Raw genomic sequence first — 21,360 nt, 5'->3', positions numbered from 1 at the left:
AGTGGTAGCATATAATATTTCTCTTTTTGTGCCTGGCTTATTTCGCTCAGCATTATGTCTTCAAGGTTCATCCATGTTGTCATATGTTTCACCAGATCGTTCCTTCTTACTGCCGCGTAGTATTCCATCGTGTGTATATACCACATTTTATTTATCCACTCATCTGTTGAAGGACATTTGGGTTGTTTCCATCTCTTGGCAATTGTGAATAATGCTGCTATGAACATTGGCGTGCAGATATCTGTTCGTGTCACTGCTTTCCGATCTTCCGGGTATATACCGAGAAGTGCAATCGCTGGATCGAATGGTAGCTCTATATCTAGTTTTCTAAGGAACTGCCAGACTGACTTCCAGAGTGGCTGAACCATTATACAGTCCCACCAACAATGAATATACTTAACTTTTTGAGGAAAAGCCCATGTGCTGTCTGCTCCTTCAATTTGTATCAAACTAGTCGTATAGAAGAGATTTTGTTGAGTGCCAGGTGCTAACAAAAGCAAACAATCCAATGCAAAAAATACCTTTCATTTTCTTTTCAAATTGGTTCTTTGTTGGCTGGTGCTCTTCTTCAGAGTTTTATCCTACTGTCAAAAAGATCACCCGTGGAGTCTTTTCTGAGCCTCCATCTTTTACTGGGCTTGCTTTGCTTGGGGCCTTAGGAATTCCCCCATTACAGAATCCAAATGCCCCTCAATTCCTTATGAAATAAACTTTCTCTCCTCCGAGGTACTCTATTGTGTCTTAAATTAGGTAATCCTTTGCCCCAGGCTGCTGGGACCTAACTGCTTTACACTGCTTTAGCTGTCCTCAAGGTGCTTCTGCCTGCAGGGCAAGTTCTGGGAGGGGGAGACTGGGGCAGGCTTCCTGGTTCAGTCCTTTAGGCTGCCACCTGATAGATTGAAGCTGATATGCAGGCACCCCAGTGTATGCATAGGGGTTACTCTGTTCCCTCAGAACAGGGCTAGGGACCAGCCTGGCTCCACACTTAGCTAGGGAAGGGGGAAATGGGGCCAGTCAGGCTCCAGGATGTTCGCTACTGTTTCTAATACTGCAGTTTTTTTGATTTGGCACTTGCCCAGTCACTACAATCCTTTAACATTTTTTCCAGAGTTTTGAGGAAGCTAGCTCTGTCAGTTTTTGCTAGTTGTTCATAGATTCTGTGGCAGAACAGCACCCTGGAGCATCCTGCACTTGCACCACCATCTTGGTTGACTTGAAGTTCTTCATCTTTTAATACTTCTTTAGTTTTGTGTACTTCTGGTGAGCTTTTTAAAAGGAAGTTCATGGGCATAATATTCCATCTTTTCTGATGGAGTTGCTGCACTGCTCATAACAGCAAGCCACCAATCCTTTCCCCTTGTTGTTTTTACGTTTTCTCTTTACAAAACCTCTGGTCTCTGCATGTGTGCCCAGTAATAAGAGAAGCCAGGGCGTCCTGGGGGTCTTAGGAAATGCATCATCTAATCTAAAAATAGACAAGCGTCCATTGTCTCATGCAAAAATAAGTCCCAAATACTAATCCTATGGAAAGTGATGTCACCTTTTAAAAGATTTATTAGTTCCTGATCTTCTTCACTGTGTGTGGCTATTTTTCATTTCATTCTGTGATGGAAAAATTGAGCTAAGCAAGAACTGAAATAACTTCATTTTAAAGATCTGTAAATCTTTTTGATGGAAACCTTGACATTTAGGAGGCCTCCAAAGACTTGACAATCAAAGCATTAAGTGAGGAGGAGAAAAATAACTATTATTTGAGAAACAACTGTGTTCCTAGCAGTGGTGTGCTGGTAAATGTTTAATAACTAGCTTTCAAAAAAAAAAAGAACATTGACATAAGATGGGGGAGATGGGAGAATGAGAAATGACTGTAATGGTAACAGTGTTTGTTTTTGGAGTGACGAAAATGTTTCATATTAGATAGTGGTGGTGGTTGCACAATCTAGTGAATATACTAAAAACCATGCAATTGTACAATTTTAAATGATGAAGAAGCAGAACAACAATGACTATACCCCCAAAAGCCGATTTTCATCATCTGCCAATTTCCATGGTGTAAATACTCTCACCATGGCTGATTTCAAGCTACTTAGTTGGTGTCACTGAATACGGATGTGGGACGAGTACAAGCTACAGCATGCCACTGATTCCCAGTTTGGCAATCATTTTCTGAGCCACTGGGTTTTAGGGGAGAAGTTGAGGGGCATTGTTCTAGTTTGCTAATGCTGCCGGGATGCAAAACACCAGAAATGGATTGGCTTTTGTAAAAGGGGGTTTATTTGGTTACACAGTTACAGTCTTAAGGCCATAAAGTGTGCAAGGTAACGCATCAACAGTTGGTTACCTTCACTGGAAGATGGCCAATGGCATCTGGAAAACCTCTGTTAGCTGGGAAGGCATGTGGCTGGCGTCTCCTCCAAAATTCTGGTTTCAAAATGGCTTTCTCCCAGGACATTCCTCTCTAGGCTGCCATTCCTCAAAAATGTCACTCTTAGTGGCTCTTGGGGTATTTGTCCTTTCTTAGCTTCTCCAGAGCAAGAGTCTGCTTTCAACAGCTGTCTTCAAACTGTCTCTCATCTGCAGCTCCTGTGCTTTCTTCAGTGTCCCTCTTGGCTGTAGCTCCTCTTCAAAATGTCGTTCTTGGCTGCCTTGAGTTCCTTCTGTTTGTCAGCTCGTTTATATAGCTCCAGAGATTTAATTTAGACCCACCCTGAATGCGTGGGGTAATACCTCCATGGAAATTATCCAATCAGAGTCATCACCCACAGTTGCGTGGGCACATCTCCATGGAAACGCTCAAAAGAATTACAATCTAATTAACACTGATAGGTCTGCCCACACAAGATCACATCAAAGATAATGGCTTTTGGGGGGACATAATACATTCTAACTGGCTCAGGCATATAGCTCTTCCTGCATGCTAGCTTTGGGAATGTTCATTCTTTCTTTTTTGCTTGTTTGTTTTTGTTATTTTTGTTTCTCTTTCTTGCAGTGATCAAGATGTGCTGAAAAGAGACCCAGAGTGGGAGCCTAGATTTCAACATTTGTTCTTTTTAATAATTCAGAATTAAACAACACGTTTATTGAGCCCTTCCTCATACTAGGCTCTCTGCTGTGTGCTGTGAATTCTCAGATGCCTGGAAGGGGCCCCTGCCCCTGAGGAGAGCTAGGGATGCACACATCAACCACCTATTGTACAGGGCTGGTCCCAGTGCCACCCTCTCCAAGCTCAGTGGGCATGGGGTACTGGAAGGGACAGGCTTTTTCTTCCTTTTTCCTTTTTATAGAAAAGCACATATAGAAGAAACACACATTTTACCCACCCCAAACCCCACCCCCCCAAAAAAAAAGCCACAGCTACATACCACCTACTTATTGTATAATGTGAGTGTGTGTGTGCTGTAATAGAGGAATATGCACTCTGATGGCTGGGAATGGTGGTGGTGTCAGTGGAGGTCTCAAAGAAGAGGAGGGGTCTGACCTGGAAGCTGCTCAAAAAGAATAGCAGGAGCAAAGGTAAAGGGGCATGAAAGTGATGGGAGGCTGTGGAAACAGGCAGTAGTTTGCTGTGGATACATCACAGGCTTATCAGTGGCCAAGATGAAGAATAACTCAAAGGATGGGCAGATATGTTTTGAAAGTTGTTATGGGCATTTGCACATGATCCTATAGTGAATGGGGAGGCATTGAGGTTTGTAAAACAAGGGATCATCATGGATATACCATCAGTATGACTCTTTGACCATAAGAAGAATACGCTGGTGGGAAAGAGAGATGGGAAGGAGCTAGAAATGGGGAGGCCAGAAAATAATATTGTGTTATTCCAGATGAGAAATCAATAAGCCAGTGTTGCTAGGTATGGAGTAGAAGGGATGAAGTTGATAAGATAAAATTGATAGAACTGAGAACTTAACTGGATGGGCAGGGTGGGCCAGATGGAGTTGTCAGGTTGATATAAAAGTTTCTATTGTTAGTGACCAGGTGAATGCTGATATCCATACTGTGCCTTACACATAATAGATACGGAATAAATATTTGCAGAATGACAGAGCGAATAATGGACTGGAGAGGGGCAGCATGGTGTTATAGAAGGCATATAGTATGTGGAACACGATCCTGCTTGCATTTGAGCATGACTGCTTACTAGTTATAGAATACTGAGCAAGTTTCTTAATCTCTTTGAGCCATAGTTTCTTCTTTTATATAGTGGAAAATGGTATTGACATGAACAGGGCTTTGGTGAGGATTAGGATTAATATAATACCTTAAATTATTGTTCTTTAAAAGAGCAATCACAATCCAAGTGACAGTAAAAGGTCAAGGGTCCCCAATCTCAATCCATATCCCATTTGTGAAGAAAAAGACCACTTTCCTCCTACCATGTTATTTATTGTTCGATCTCTAAAGCTTCCTCGGTAGCAAAGAGTATGGAGCAGTTCTTTTGGGTTGACAATGCTAGCTTCAATCGTGTAAAGTAGAGAAGAGATTTTGGGAATTGGTTTGTGGTGGAATTATTTTAGTTGGTGGGATTAAAAAAGCATGCAATTATTCCTTATTCTCCTCAAGAGGCATATAACACAGTATTTGTTAGATAAATTGACATAAAGAAGGTAGTGGAGGCAGAAAAGGTCCACATATACAGCCATTACAGATCTTGATATCTGCAGAAGCCCTGGATGTCTTTGACTTTTGTGTGTGGTTAAATGACAGGAAAGAAAGACTCACCCAGTATAAAGGTAAATTGAGGGGGAAAGCTCCAATTGCACTATCAGCCGATATCTCTTGAAGTTTGACCAATATAAGGCCCAATGGTATGGTGTCATGGTTTATGAATCTAGAATCTCGGAAGGGGGCCCTTCACAATTTTAAAGTAAACAGGAACTGGAGCATTTTGAAAAATTTTTAACGGATTTGAAATGGGCAAAGCACTCCAGGTTCATGTGGCCAGGAAAATATCCATTTCCTCTAAATTATCCAGTTTGTTGGCATAGAGTTCAAAGAATGCTCTTAAGATATTTTTTATTTCTTCAGGATCCATGGTAATATCCCCCCTATCGTTTATGTTAGGTTTTTCAATCGAGAAGAGAAAAGATGAAAACTTGATCAAAAGGAGTTTTATTGTCCGGCCATGCACAGGCGTGCTGAAGCCTAAGAAAATGGCGACAGCCCCAAGCCAAGGGAACAGTAGGGCTTATAAAGGATGGTTGGTGGGAAGTTCTTTGTCAGGAGAGGCTGGCAGGTTAAGGTTTGCGTTCTTTAGTGGCTGCTTTTGGGAAAGGGGGTAGTTGGCAAGTTTCCATTGGCTGGTTTGAAAGCATGGGCTTGGAAGCGGGAAAGTTTAAAATTTTAACGTTCAGGGTTCCTAAGGGTGGAGGTGGGGTGGGGGCCCAGAGCCTGAACCTGACATTTTATTATTTTGTTTATTTGAGTCATCTCTCTTTTTGATTTTGTCAGTCAAGCTAAGGGTTTGTTGATCTTATTGATCTTCTCAAAGAACCAACTTTTGGTTTTCTTTACTATTTTTTTTTTTTTCCATATCATTTATTTCTGCCTTAATCCTTGTTATTTCTTTTCTTCTACTTGCTTTAGGATTAGTTTGCTGATCATTTTCTAGCTTCTTCAGTTGTTCCATTAGGTCTTTGATTTTAGCTCTTTCTTCCTTTTTAATGTATGCATTTAGAGCTATAAATTTCCTGCTTGATACTGCCTTTACTGCATCTCATAAATTTTGATATGTTGTGTTCTCATTTTCACTCATCTCCAGATATTTAGCAATTCCTTTTGCAGTCTCTTCTTTGACCCACTGATTGTTTAGGAGTGTGTTGTTTAACTTCCAGATACGTGTGTGTGTTCTGGTTCTTTGATACTTATTAACTTCTAGTTGTATTTCACTGTGAACAGAGAATGTGCTTTGAATAATTTCAATCTTTTAAAATTTATTGAGGCTTGTTTTGTGTCCCAGCATATGATCTATCCCGGAGAAGGTCCCATGAGCACTAGAGAAAAATGTATATCCTGGTAATTTGGGATGTAATGTTCTATATATATCTGTTAAGTCCAATTCATTTATCACATTAAATTCTCGGTTTCCTTATTGGTCTTCTGTCTAGATGATCTGTCTATAGGAGAGCGTGTCATATTGAAGAAATAGAAGAACTCAACAAATCATTCAAAAGTCAAGCAATCCAGTCAGTTATCAGAAGCTTCCTACAAATAAAACCCCAGGCCCAGATGGCTTTACAGGGGAATTCTACCAAACTTTCCAAAAAGAACTGACACCATTCCTACTTAAACTCTTTCAAAAAATTGAAGAAAATGGAACACTACCTAATGAATTTTATGAAGCCAAAACTGCTCTAATATCAAAACCACATAAGGATGCTACAAGAAAGGGAAACTACAGGCCTATTTCCCTAATGAATATATATGTAAAAATTCTCAATAAATAATTGCAAATCAAATTCAAAGACACATTAAAAAAATTATGTACCTTGACCAAGTGGGGTTCATCCCAGGCATGCAAGGGTGGTTCAACATAAGAAAATAAATCAATGTAATATAACACATTAACAAATCAGAAGGGAAAAATCAAATGATCATTTCAATAGATGCTGAAAAAGCACTCGACGAAATCCAGCATCCTTTTATGGTAAAAACATTTCAAAAGTTAGGAATTGAAGGAAACTTCCTCAATATGATAAAGGGCATATATGAAAAACCCACAGCCAGCATAGTACTCAATGGTGAGAGACTGAAAGCTTTCCCTCTAAGATCAGGAACGAGACAAGGATGTCTGCTATCATCACTGTTATTCAACATTGTGCTAGAAGTTCTAGCCAGAGCAGTTCAGCAAGACAAAGAAATAAATGGCATCCAATTTGAAAAGGAGAAGCAAAACTCTCATTATTTGCAGATGATATGATCTTGTACTTGGAAAACCCTGAGAAATCGAAAACACAGCTACTTGAGCTAATAAACAAATTCAGCAAAATGGCAGGATATAAGATTAATGCATATAAGCCAGTAATGTTTCTATACAGTAGAAATGACATAACTGAAGAGACACTCAAGAAAAAAATTCCATTCTCAATAGTAACTAAAAAAATTAAGTACCTAGGAATAAACTTAACCAAGGATGTGAAAGACCTCTACACAGAAAATTACATAACTCTACTAAAGGAAATAGAAGGTGACTGTCCCAGTTTGGATTTATTTTGTCCCCCCAAACACCATTAATTTTGATGCAGTCTTGTGGGGGGCAGACGTATTAGTGTTGATTAGTTTGGAACCTATTGATTGTTTCCATGGAGATGTGACTCAATCAAATATGGGCAAGACTTTGATTGGATAATTTCCTGGAGGTGTTACCCCACCCATTCAGGGTGGGTCTGAATTAAATCACTGGAGTCATATAAATGAGCTGACAAACAGAAGGAACTCAGTACAGCTGTGAGTGACACTTTGGAGAGCAAATGAGAATGACATTTTGAAGAGCAGCTGCAGTTAAGAGAGGACAAAACGCACCAAGAGTGACATTTTGGAGAATGCCATTTTGAAACACCACCTGGGAGCAAGCAGACGCCAGCCACATGCCTTCTGAGCTAACAGAAGTTTCCTGGATGCCAATGGTCTTCCTTCAGTGAAGGTACCCTATTGTTATGCCTTGACTTTGACACCTTATGGCCTTAAGACTCTAACTTTGTAACCAAATAAACCACCTTTATAAAAGCCAATCCATTTCTGATATTTTGCATAATGGCAGCATTAGCAAACTGGAACAGTGACCTAAAGAGATGGAGAGATATTCCGTGTTCATGGATAGGAAGCTAAACATAGTTAAGATGTCAAGTCTACCTAAACTGATCTACAGATTTAATGCCATTGCCATCAAAATTCCAACAATCTACTGTGCAGACTTGGAAAAGCTAGTCAACAAATCTATGTGGAAAGGAAAGATGCCTCGAATTGCTAAAAATATTCTAAAAAAGAAAAACAAAGTGGGAGGTCTTATACCGTCTGATTTTGACACCTAGTATAAAGCCACAGTAGTCAAAACAGCATGGTATTGGCACAAAGATAGAAATATTAATCAGTGGAATCAAATTGAAAATTTGGAAATAGACCCCCAGATCTACGGTTGACTGATTTTTTGATAAGGTCCCTAAATCCACTAGATTGGGACATAAAAGCCTCTTCAACAAATGAGCCTAAGAGAATTGGATATCTATATCTAAAAGAATGAAAGAGGACCCCTACCTTACACCCTATACAAAAATTAATTCAGCATGTATCAAAGATCTCAATGTAAGAGACTCACCATAAAACTCCTAGAAGATAATATAGGGAAGTATCTTCAAGACCTAGTAATAGGAGATAGCTTCTTAGACCTTACATCCAAAGCACAAGCAATGAAAGAAAAACCAGATAAATGGGAACTCCTCAGAACTGAAAGCTTCTGAACTTCAAAGGAATTTGTCAAAAAGGTAAAAAGACAGCCAACTCAATGGTAGAAAATATTTGGAAACCATCTATCTCATAAGAGACTGAAACCTTGTATATATAAAGAAATCTTAGAACTCAACAACAATAGTACATATAGCCCAATTATAAAATGGGCAAAAGATATGAAAAGACATTTCTCTGAAGAGGAAGTACAAATAGCTGAAAAAAAAACGTGAAAAAATGTTCATCTTCACTAACTATTAGGGAGATGCAAATCAAGACCACAATGAAGTATCATCTCACACCAATTAGAATGGCTGCCATTAAACAAACAGGAAACTACAAATGCTGGAGGGGATGTGGAGAAATTGGAACTCTTATTCATTGCTGTTGGGACTCTATAATGGTTCAGCCACTCTGGAAGACAGTTTGGCGGTTCCTCAGAAAACTAGGTATTGAGTTACCCTACAATCCAGCAATTTCACTTCTTGGTATTTACCCAGAGGACCTGAAAGCAGTGTTGCGAACAGATGTCTGCACACCAATCATTCATAGCAGCATTGTTCACAATTGCCAAGAGATGGAAACAATCTAAATGTCCTAAATAAGATGCATGGATAAACAAAATGTGATACATATGATGGAATACTATGCATCCAAAATTTTCAGGAGGTCATGAAACATGTAACATGGATGAACCTTGAGGACATAATGTTGAGTGACAGAAGTCAGATACAAAAAGAGAGACATTGTATGCTACCACTAATATGAACTCTGTGAACAATGTGAAACAAGTGTCTTATATTTTAGAATATAGGGGACCTAGAGATAGATAGCAGCTAGTGAAGGGGGAATGATAATCTAATAAGAATAGATAAGATATTGAGGGTAATCTTAATGATATGGGAATGCTCAGGAATGACTATGGTGCATTAATTTTCTTGTGGTATGGTAGGAGCATATTGGAAGCAATGAAGTTATTTTAGGATATTTGTTTTTCTTATTCCTTTTCTTTGGTTTGGAAATTTTTTTATTTTGTGATAAAGTTATTAAAAAAAAAAAAGAAATGGGCAAAGCGGATTGCTGGATATGTTGTCCTAGTTTATTTTTGCTGCTCATTGTCTTTGACCAATTTACAATTCTACAAATTTTCGACAACTGATAGCAATGCAAACAATTCTTGCCTATAGACATGCAAATATATTTTGTCCAGTGGAGGAGTAATTGACCTCCCACACTCCCCAGGAAGAAGTAAGTTTTGCATCTATTAAGCAAATACATTTTAGCATTCCTTGGGGCCCATATTTGTGTCCGATCTTTATGTCTCCCTTGGGCTGGTTATAACTTCTTGCTGTTTCCTAATTAACCTATGAGTTAAGCAAAATCTTTGACATCTATTCATTTTATATTATTGGGAAAATAAAATTCAAAACAAGATCTTCTCCCCACCCAGAAAACCCCTCCACAAAGGTAGAAGAGGAAGAAAAACAATTTTATTGTTGAATAAGCAGTAAACCAGAAGGTGAGGCATCATAGGCAGTCCACTAAAGAGATTGCAAAGAAAGAAATCTCACCTTTTAAATGGAGCAAAACAAATTCAGCCTCTTACATAGATAGTCTCAAGATAAACAACAACTACTCAAGTAAAAGGGCTTTACAGCATCACCATTTGTCAAGCCTAGTTCATCTTAAAATTCACCTTGTTATAGGGGTGGTCTTTGTGATTGCTAATTGCTTCCATCCAAAGGAATAAAGTAACTTCTCATATCTCTAGGGAGGTAGATAGTTACAACTTGGAGCCAGATGCCTAAACTAAACCCCCACAGATAAGGGCTCTAACCTCCTTGATGTTTACATTTCAGAGAGATGGCTCCCAGGTCCTGGAGAAGGACATTCCTGGGCTGTAAACTGGCAAAAGGCTTGTTTAGCTTTTAAAATGGTTTATATACATCTCAAAGGGGCAGGGAAAGGATTTACAATAGGAAGCTTTTCTAAGAATGCTCTAGGTGCACTCTTTAGGGAGAAGATGGGGAATTCTTTCCCTTTTTGCATCAGGCAAAATTAAAATACTTTTTATTTCTTTTTTGATTTATTTTTACCCTGACAGCATTTCTATGGGAATCATGATGTCACCCTTTCAGAAGTATCCATTAGTGAGCATCACAATTGCACATGGAAAATCTGGGGTAGAAGGAAGAATCCATTCAGTCCCAGGGTAAGGTCAAGGAGCTGCTGGGGGTGGAATAGTGAGCAAGAGGAGGGAGGACCCAGTGAGACCCTAATCTGGGGTGCAGCGGAAGTCCAGACTCTTCTAGGGATGGGAGGAAGTGCTTTCTCATGCAGACCTTAATTTGGGTCATCCAAGTTCCAGCCTGTGGGGGATCCAGGAGGTATCCCTGATGGAACTGTGATTCAAATAACAAAACCGAGAAGCCGCAAAGGAAAAGACTTATACATTTACTAAATTAAAAAAAAATTGTAATGGCTCATTGACAAAGGACACTGTGAATAAAGTTAACAGGTAATTGGCAGACAAGGAGAACATTATTAGTATCTGGAAAATATAAAGAGTTCCTTTAAGTAAAAAGGAAAAATAAAAACAATTGAATAGATGTGAGCAAGAAATTTGTGACAGAATAAATACAAATGGCCAATAAACAAAATGAAAAGGACTCAACCTTGTTAGTAACAAGAGAAGCACAAACTATACTCAGAGAAAAATATTTTTCAACCCGTTGGTAAGCATATTTTAGAAAGGATAATTTTAAGTGTGGGCAAGATCATAAAGGAACCAACATTCACTGTTGATTAGAATGTAAATTTAAGTCTTTGGGAGGACATTATCATAAGGAAATTCCTTTGATCTAGGAATTCCACATCTAAGAGTTTGTCTAAAGAAACGCTCACCTGTGTACACAGAGGTACATGTATACAACAATGTTCATTGCAACATTGTTTATAATAAAAAAATTTTAGAACATGAAAGTCCACTCTGAGGAAGTGGAAATGGCAGACATGGATGAAGGAGGGGAAGCAGCCTCATTTATCTTTTACTCCTTTTAAAAATATCTTTTAAACAAGAATGTAAACATGTGTTCTTGTCTAGGTTAAATAAAGGAAGGAAAAATAATATAAGGGAATACACCAACATATTAAAAAATTTATCTCTGGGTGTTGGCATTGTAGATGTGTATATTTTTATATTACTTAAATGATCCAAAATGAATAAGCTTTATGTTTATGATCAGCAAAAAAGGCTTAAAATCAGCATATATAAATCTGAATATTCCATATATTAACATCTATATTTTAAAAATATAAACAGAAGAAGTACTGGGGGAAGATTAACCCAGAGGTCAGGAGCATTTGTATCTGGTTGGTGGGTGGGTTTGGGGTGTTTTTCTTTTTTCTCCTGTTTTTCTTTCTTTTCCATGTTGTGAGAAACAAACACTATTCCTAAAACGGAATAAATGCTCACCTGATTGTGGAGAAGAAAAGAATTTATTCAGGATCTTACAAGAACAGGCATACAACCAAAATGTGGGGGTTGGCACCCAGAACAATAGACCCAGCACTGTTTATTCCCTGCACCTAGCTTGCAAGTCCCTCTCCTGTTTCTCCAGTGGCTGGATACTTCAGGGTTTGCATTCTATTGGACAGGCCTAACTAGCTGGCAGATTTGAAACATGCAGCCTGTCCAAATTAGAAACATTTGAAAAAAGTCTCCTGTGCAAACTTGAAACATTTGAAATGAGTCTCCACCCCTCTTTCCTTTGTTTTTTAACTGCAGAGCCAGTCTGAGCTAGTTTGGTAACAACTTATGAAGCTATTTTAGGAACCTCTACCCCACCCCCCACCCCCAGTCTCCACCTTGCAAGGATAGTGGGTGGATAAACAGGAGGACCAGCCACCTGTTTTACAGCTTGGCTTCTTGACCCTCTGCCTTCCCCTGAGCTGCTCCCACCCTGTGTGAAAGCTAATCTTAATTTAATTCTCAAACATGTTTTCTGTGATGAAGAGTTTCATTTTAAAGTTTAAGAAGATTTTTTTTTAAAGAATGTTTCATCTAAATAATTTAATATAGGTGCTCTAAATGCAAATATCTTTTGTTTTAAATGATTACTCATAAGTTGTTTCCATCTTTTCAAGTTTTTAAATTTAAGATGAAACAGGGACTTTAAAATGAAGCTTCCTGTATATGTGGATCATAGTGTATGTTCAAGGATGTGTGCAGGTAGCTCTCATATGTTCAGAAGACAGAGCAATAGATGATGGATGATAGATAGGGAGGGAAAGAAATAGCGATGTGACAGTATGTTAAAGTTGGTGGATTGAGCTATCGGGGGAGGGGGGTCAGGGTATGATGGAATTCTTTGTATGGGGTTAGTATTGTTTTTGCAACTATTCCTATAACTTTGAATTTATTTCAAAATAAAAAAAATAATTAAAAAATAAAATGAAGCTTCCATGTATGTCTGTGTGGGTATGCATATGGGTATAAGTTAAAATAGAGCTGTAATAATATTTTTTACGTGTCGCTAGAATCACCACGATTTGGTGATTAACTGTCCATCAGGGCTGTTGTCTCATTGTTCAGCCTGAAAGGAGAACACTTTTTTTTTTAGTTAACTTCAGTTTTACTGAGATATATTCACATACCATATAGTCATCTAAAGTGTACAATCAGTTGTTCACGGTACCATCATATAGTTGTGCATTCATCACTTCAATCTATTTTTTGAACATTTTTCTTGTACCAGAAAACATGAAAATAAGAATAAAGAATAAAAGTAAGGAACACCCAAAAGATGCCCCCCCCCATTTTTCATTTAGTTTTTTGTTCCCATTTTTCTACTCATCCATCCATACACTGGGTAGAGGGAGTGGAGAACACTTTGATTTTTGAATAACCGTGGGTCAGGTGCAGGCTTCAGAACAGAATTCTGAACTTCACCTTTATGGGAGAAAATGCCCTTTAAGATACGGTGTATGGGCTGACGAGATTATTAATTTTGGTTCAAGAAGATCATGGCAAAGTGGTGACCTGCATTTTAATTTTAGCATATTTAGACATTTCTTCAAGTTTTCTTTTGAGGGATTGTGATTTGGAAGTAGTTAATAAGAAATTTTGATTTTTGTTTCTACTTCATTTTCTCCTTTGCATTTGATTTGTTAGAGTCCTTGCTAAGCTGTATCTGAGTGAAACAAGAAATCCCCAGGGGCAGGGGCCTCTACTCCTTATTTAAAAATCTATTTGAGATAGATGCTGCAAGGAACAGGGAAACTTGGAATTAATGTGGTTGCACATTTGCATTTTTGTATCCCAATGAACTCATCTAGCTAAAAGCTATTTTGAATGAATTTTGATGGCTGAGTGCTTAGTATAGAAGCACAAGTCCCTTGGAACTTGCACATGGCCCAGTGGATGGCTCCTTACAGCATTTTACTACCTTCATTCAGTTCTTTGGTTGATATCCAAGAAATTGGAACCTTGTTCATAAATCAAACCCTCCTTTTAGGAACCCCAAAGCCATGTTTCCAAAGCTGCAGCAAAATCAACCTTTGAGATCTGGAGCCAGTCTCTCTGCAGTCCCAACCCCAGGCCGGAGAATTCTTTTTCTTAAGCTAAAGAGACACCATTATTTAAGCTTCCCTGAGTCTCTCGTGACATGAAATGGCAGGACTTTTATGAAAATGTGTTCAGTGCTGCTTAAGCGTTGCCTCTGGCTCTTTTAGTCAGTTCCGTGTTTGTTCAGCTGGAGAGGGCAAATGATTTATTCTTCCAGAAGTTAATCATTTATGACAAATTTGCCTGGCTGCTGGGTACAGGCTGTATTGTAGAACAGCTGAAGAACCACAAGCCTGTGCGTCTGCCTCTTTAAAAATGCTCATCTTCTTTGGTATGCTCTCCCTCCCATTTTGTACACCAGCCTCAGGCCATTACTGTTTTCTCATCCCTTTCCCGACCTCATCCCCCTCTGACAGCTTCTGCTCTCCCCAGCTCCTCCTTTGTCAAAGGCACGGAACTTTCACCTGCCGGGGCTCTCCGGGGCTCTCCGGGACTCCAACAGGGGGTCTCACGCTTGATCATAGGTGGATTTTCCAAGGAAGTTTCGCTTCAGGACCCCTCCCTTGCAGAAGCCCTAGCAAAATGTTCACATGGTCATGTATTGTACAATGTACAGTTATAAGATATTTTAACCTCTTTCCACTCCAACTTCCCATCAGGTTACATTTCCCTACATATGGGTGGAGTTTGAGTGGCTATGGACATTTTTGGGAATTTAAGGGAAAATTGCTTTGGGTACACATCTAATTAGAATTTAGTTGGAAATACTTAATTGGTTCATAGTCATGTCCGGGTAGGTCAGTTGTTGCTGACTGTTCTCAAGGAGGAGTGTGGCTTCCAGGATATTCCCACCACCCACTCTGCTACTCTCCTGGCGAGGAGACTCAAGGGAGCAGACCCAGGGACCCTGTGAAATGAAAATGCCCTGTGGTGCCTGGTACACTAATAATTGAGAAGGAGAGAGAGGAACAAAGTCTAAAAGACATGGAGTCTGAAGCCAGTCTGTGAAAATGTCTTTCAATTCCTACAGCTAATATGTGAAAGAAACAAAAAAATGCCCCAAATCCAACAACAATCCTAAAAAACTCATATTACACAATCATAACAATTGTGATGCTGAAAGAAGCTTCTAAACAAACAATGAATTTGATCAATGGTTCTAGAGAAAAGATCTTTGATCTTTTGTTATGAAGAGGTGACCAAGGAGTATGTAGTAAAAAGTGTAGAAATGAAAATACTATACAGATAGGTCGGACCTTAAATTAATAAAACTACTGTCTTTCCCTTAGATTTTATGATGCTTTTGATTTTTGTCAGTTTAAAGAAATTGTAATTTGTTGTGATTTCTGATTTCCCTCATATCCACACCCAATTTTGTATCCTGAGATTGTTGAAGCTTTAGAGTCCTCAAAGTCTAGATCTTTCCCTGGTCTTGACTGCTTTAAACCATTATGATACTTCTAATAAAATGTGTTTAATAAAGCTTCAAAATCAGAGTTTCAAACTAAGAAGTTACAGCAACCTTGAAGGCAAAATTTCCCCTTTTCATCTTTTTAGTCTACTGTGTTTCAAGGTGTGATTGGTAACCAATATATATACATGTGCCAACTTGACTAGCCTATGGTGTCCAGTTGTTTTGGCAAAGATAACATAGCAACAACTGTTGCTATGAAGGTATGTTTGTAGATGTGATTATCATACGCAGTCAGTTGACTTTAAAGGAGATTACCCTCCACAATGTGGGTGACCCTCATCCAAACAGTGGAAGGCCTTAAGAACAAAGAACTGAAGTTTCAGAGGAAGAAGAAATTCTTCTGCAAGAGTACAAAACCGACTCCTGTTTGAGTTTCCACCCTGTTACCCTGCCCTATGGATTTCAGACTCAAGACTCTAGAATTTCCAGGCTGCCGGCTTGGTTTCTGGATTTTGGACTTGCCACCCTCACAATTGCTTGAGCCAATTCCTTAAAATAAATCTCTTTATATGTATATATACATTAAATACATAAATATATGTATAAAAACATATATATACATACATGTATACACACACGTATAACCTGTTGGTTCTGTTTCTCTGGAGAATCCTAATACACATTTTTATGTAGTAAAAACTGTTTTTACATAGTAAAAATATAGCAGACTTTTTTTTGTATAGTAAAACTCAGCCCAAATACTTGGTAACCAATATATTTGATCTTTTTTTTGAGAAATTCATAAATATTGGAAACTGCTTTCATGAATCTGACTCATATTTTTCTGGTTTCTATAAAAAATAATATTTCAGCTTATTGGATATCCTATTTCCACATTTTAGACCATCACTCAGAAGTCTCTAAATATATAAAGCAACATTCAGGAGGAAGGAAGTCATGTCATGAGAATTATTTGGCTGGGGCTTAGGAACAGTTCATAACTGGGCACAGCCAAATTTGGTGTGTTTGCTTCTAATAGATCATAATAGCAGGTGGCATAGAGAAAGAAGGAAAGAGGAACACATGACATGTTTCAATGGAGGTTGCTGTTATATGAAAGGCACAGACTTCAGACAAAGGCATGTGCTGTCCCTGCTGTTCATTTGGGGCTTGTCTGACATGTGGTAGCAATAAGTGGGGGAATAACAGGCTGGTAGAATCTTCTCCTGGAGAAAGAACCTTCTGCCGACACTTAAGAATAGGCCCCAAAGGTGAAATACTTTTGGGTTGTGGGGTAACTGAGATCTGAATACATTGTCAGCTTAGAGTAGTGGTTCTCAAATTTTGGCATCAGTGTCATCTGGAGGACTTCTTAAAACAGATTTCCAGTATGGTGTTGAGAAACAGTGGTGACACTGGGTATCCTTCTCTTAGATGGAGAGCTTTCAGTCTTTCACTTTTAAGTTAGCTGTGGGTTTTTCATATATGCCTTTTATCATGTTGAGGAAGTTTCCTTCTATTACTGGTTTTCTAAGTGTTTTTGTCAAGAAGTGGTGCTGGATTTTGTCAAATGCTTTTTCTGTGCCAATTGAGATGACCATGTGTTTTGTTCTGCTTTTTTCTCTTTCATTCTGTTAATGTAGTTATCGTATTAAATGATTTTCTTACATTGAATCACCCTTGCATACCTGAGATAAGTCCCACTTGATCATGGTGTATAGTTCTTTTAATGTGCTGTTGGATTTGATTTGCTAGTATTTTGTTAAGAATTTTCACATCTATATTCATAAGAGATATTGGCCTGTAATTTTCTTTTCTAGTGGTACATTTATCTAGCTTTGGTATGGGGATGATACTGGCCTCATGGAATGAATTAAGGAATGTTCCTCCCCTTCAGTTTTTTGGGAGAGTTTGAACAGGATTGGTGTTAGTTTTTCTTGGAATGTTTGGCAAAATTCCCCTGTGAAACCATCTGGTCCAGGGCTTTTCTTTTTTGGTAGGTTTTTGATTATTGATTCGATCTCTTTACTAGTTATTGATTTGTTGAGATCTTCTGTTTCTTCTTGAGTCAATGTAGGTAATTGTGAGTTTCTAAGTTGTCTAATTTGTTGGCATACAATTGTTCATAGTATCCTCTTATAGTCAGTCCTTTTTGTTTCTGTGGGGTTGGTAGTAATGTCTATCCTTTTATTTCTGATTTCAGTTATTTGTGTCTAGTCTCTCGTGTTCTTTGTCAGTCATACTAAAGGTTTGTTGATCTTACTCATCTTTCCAAAGAACCAACTTTTGGTTTGGTTGATTCTATTTTTTTGTATTTTTTTTTATTCTCTACTTCATTTATCTCCATTCTAATCTTTGCTGTTTCCTTCCTTCTGTTGACTTTGGGTTTAGTTGCTCTTCTTTTCCTAGGCCCTTCAGTTGTGAGATTTGGTTTCTGATTTGAGTTCTTTTTTCTTCTTTAATTTAAGCATTTAGAGCTATCAGTTTCACTCTCAGTACTGCCTTCACTCTGTCCAATATGTTTTGGTATGTTGTGTTTTCATTTTCATTCACTCCAAGATATTTCCTAGTTTCCCTTGTGATTTCTTCTTTGACCCCTCGGTTGTTTAAGAGTACATTTTAAAATTTCCACGTATTTGTGAGTTTTCCAATTCTTCCTCTGTTACTGATTTCTGATTTCATTCCATTTTGGTTGGAGAAGATACATTGTATGATTTCAGTATTTTTTAATGTATTGAGACTTGTTTTGTGACTTAATATATGGTTTATCCTGGAGGAAGATTCATGTGTAATAGAGAAGAATGTGTCTTCTGCTGTTTTTTTGTTTTTTGTTTTTTGTTTTATTTTGAAATAAATTCAAAGTTATATGAACAGTTGCAAAAACAATACTAACCCCATACACAGAATTCCATCATACCCTGAACCCCCTCCCCCGATAGCCCAGTCCACCAACTTTAACATGTTGTCACATCGCTATTTCTTTCCCGCCCTCCCTCCCTATCTATCATCCATCATCTATTGCTCTGTCTTCTGAGTGTTCTGCAGTTTTTGAATGAAGTGTTCAATTTATGTCTGTTATGTGTAATTGGCTTATAGTATTGTTCAGGTGTTCTATTTCCATATAGATCTTCTGTCCAGATGTTCTATCCATTATTGAAAGTGATGTATTAAAGTCTCCTACCATTGATGTAGAACCATCTATTTCTCCCCCAAAAAATCTGTAAATATTTGTTTCACATATATTAGGGCTCTGATGATAGGTCCATGTGTATTTATAATTGTTATATCTTGTTGAATTGACATCTTATCAATATGTAATGACGATTTTTGTTCCTTGTGATAGTTTTTGACCTAAAGTCTAATTTATCTAATGTTAGTATAGTTACCCCTGCTCTCTTTTGGTTACTACTTACATGCCATATTTTTTCCCATCCTTTCATTTTCGAAGTACCTATGGCTTTGAATTTAAGGTGAGTCTCTTGTAAACAGCATAGTATTGGGTCATGCTTTCTTTAAAATCTATTCTGACAATCTCTGCCTTTGGGCTGGACAGTTCAACCAGTAACATTTAAAGTAATTATTGATAATGCAGAATTTTCTTCTGCAATTTTGCTTATTAGTCTTTGTAAGCCTTGTTCCTTTTTGACTCCCAGTTCTGTTAATGCCTACTTTCATATTTATTTGAGTTTTTGTATTGTACCATATTTAGTCTCTTCTCATTTCTTTCTGGATATATTTTCATATATTTTCTTTGTGATTACCTTGGGGTTAAAGTTTAACATCCTAAATATATAACAATAATTTTTTACTTTCTACCAGCTGAAGTTCAATAACATCTACATACACTCATCCTATACCCCTCCTCCTCCACCCCCCACCTTTTTTTTGTACTCGTTAACAAAGTATATCTTTTGTACATTATGTGTCCAAAACCATAGATTTGTCATTACTTTTCATGCATTTGTATTTTAGAACCTTTAAGAAGTAAGAAGTAGAGTTATATCCCCGAATTACAATACATTAGTACTGGCATGTATAATTATCCTTATGGTTACTTTTACCAGAGGTCTTTATTTCTTTATGCCACTTAGATCCACTATCTAGTTCTTTTCCTTTCAGTCTGAAGAACTCCCTTTAGCATTGCTTGTAGGGCAGGTGTAGTGGTGATAAACTCCCTCAGCTTTTGTTTATCTGGGAATGTCTTAGTTTCTCCTTCATTTTTGAAAGAAAGTCTCTCTGGATATAACATTTTTGATTGAAAATTGTTTTAGTTAGCATTTAAGTATTTTATCCTACTGCCTTCTTGCCACCCTGGTTTCTGATGAGAAATCAGCACTTAATCTAACTGGGCCTCCCTTGTACATAACACGCGGCTTTTCTCTTGCAGCTTTCTTTTTTTTTCCTTATGCTTTGCAGCTGAGAGTTTGACCACTATGTGTTTGGGAGTATTTTTCTTCCAGTTTATCCTGTTTAGTGTTCATTGAGCTTCTTATATGAGCATATTCATGTCTTTTGCTAAGTTTTGGAAGTTTTCTGTCATTGCTTCATTATATATTCCTTTGCCTCCTTCTCTCTTTCTTCTCCTTCTGGACTCCCATAATGTGCATAATGGTATGCTTGATTGTGTCCTGCAGGTCTTTTAGGCTGTTTTCACTTTTTTTCTAATTCTTTTTTTCCTTTCTGCTTTTTAGCCTGACTCATTTAAATTGTTTTGTATTTGAGTTTACTGATTCTTTTCTTCTGACTGCTCCTGTCTGCTGTTGGTACACTCCAGGGAATGTTTCATTTCAGTTATTGTGGTCTTCAACTCCAGTTGTCCTGTTTGGTTCTTTTACAAAATTTATCTTTTATTGAACTTCTCATATTGTTCACTTGTTTCCTGTTATCCTTTAGTTCTTTCTCTGTATTTTCCTTCATCTCTTCGAGCGTGTCTTTCGATAGGAGAATCTTTTTTTTTTTTTTTTTTTTTTTAAGGCTTTTCCCAGTGTGTCCGCAATCCAGTCTTATTCATTTTGTTTTCTGGCTTGTTATCCACTTCCTTTGGATGGGCCGTCTTTTCTTAGTGGTGTTAGCAGTTTCCAATTTGCAGGAATTTGAATGCCTCTTCTATTCTCTAGGAACTAGTCATTCTTCTTCTTCCAGGGGCTCCACAATGTGACTTATAGGAGATAAGTCTTTTCCCCAAGCTGCCCAACTGATATGTTTCCTATATCACATTCACTGTTCCATATTGCCTTGGTCTGAAGGGCAAATTCTGGGAGAAGAAGGTTTGCCAGAGAGGAGTTTCCTTGGTCAGTCTTTCCCAGCCGGAAAGAGACCAGGGACCCACAAAAGGAGCCAATGGCCGGGTCCACATTGCCTTGTGCGGGGGTGAGGGAGGGGCCAGCAGGGTTCTAGGAGGTTCTCCTGTGGTTCCTTGAAGCTGCATTTTCTTGATTTAGCACTTGCCTTCTGAATGCAGCCCTTTAACTTTTTTTTATAGTTTCTATAGTCTGTAAGACTGTTCTGCTACTTTTGCTCAAAGTGGTTTGGAACAAGAGCTGCATCCCCAGAGATCTGAAGTAGCTGCTACAAAGCAGTTATCAGCAGTTGCACTGCACACCCCCTGATACTGGGAAACTAAATCTTTATATCCTATCCTAGCACCAGCAAGCTGGTGTTGAGGACCTCACTGCTGCCTGCTGTGAGGCTGGGGTGTGGGCAATGGTAGCCACTGCACAGCGAGTGCAGTTCACCAAGATTTACCAGTTTACCAGCCCTTTCTCCCACTCTTCCCTGAATGCTGCACAGTGTTCCACTGGACTCTGAGGTGTCAAAATTGTTGATTCTGATGGTTCCTGCCAGTTTAATAGTTGTTCTGGTATGGGAACTGATTCCTAGAGCTTCCTACTCTACCATCTTCCCACAGTCCCCTGGTAAACACATTAACTCTTAAATA

Source organism: Choloepus didactylus, chromosome 10, assembly GCF_015220235.1.
Source record: "Choloepus didactylus isolate mChoDid1 chromosome 10, mChoDid1.pri, whole genome shotgun sequence".
Taxonomy (NCBI): domain Eukaryota; kingdom Metazoa; phylum Chordata; class Mammalia; order Pilosa; family Megalonychidae; genus Choloepus; species Choloepus didactylus.
Note: the sequence above shows the minus strand (reverse complement) of the source record.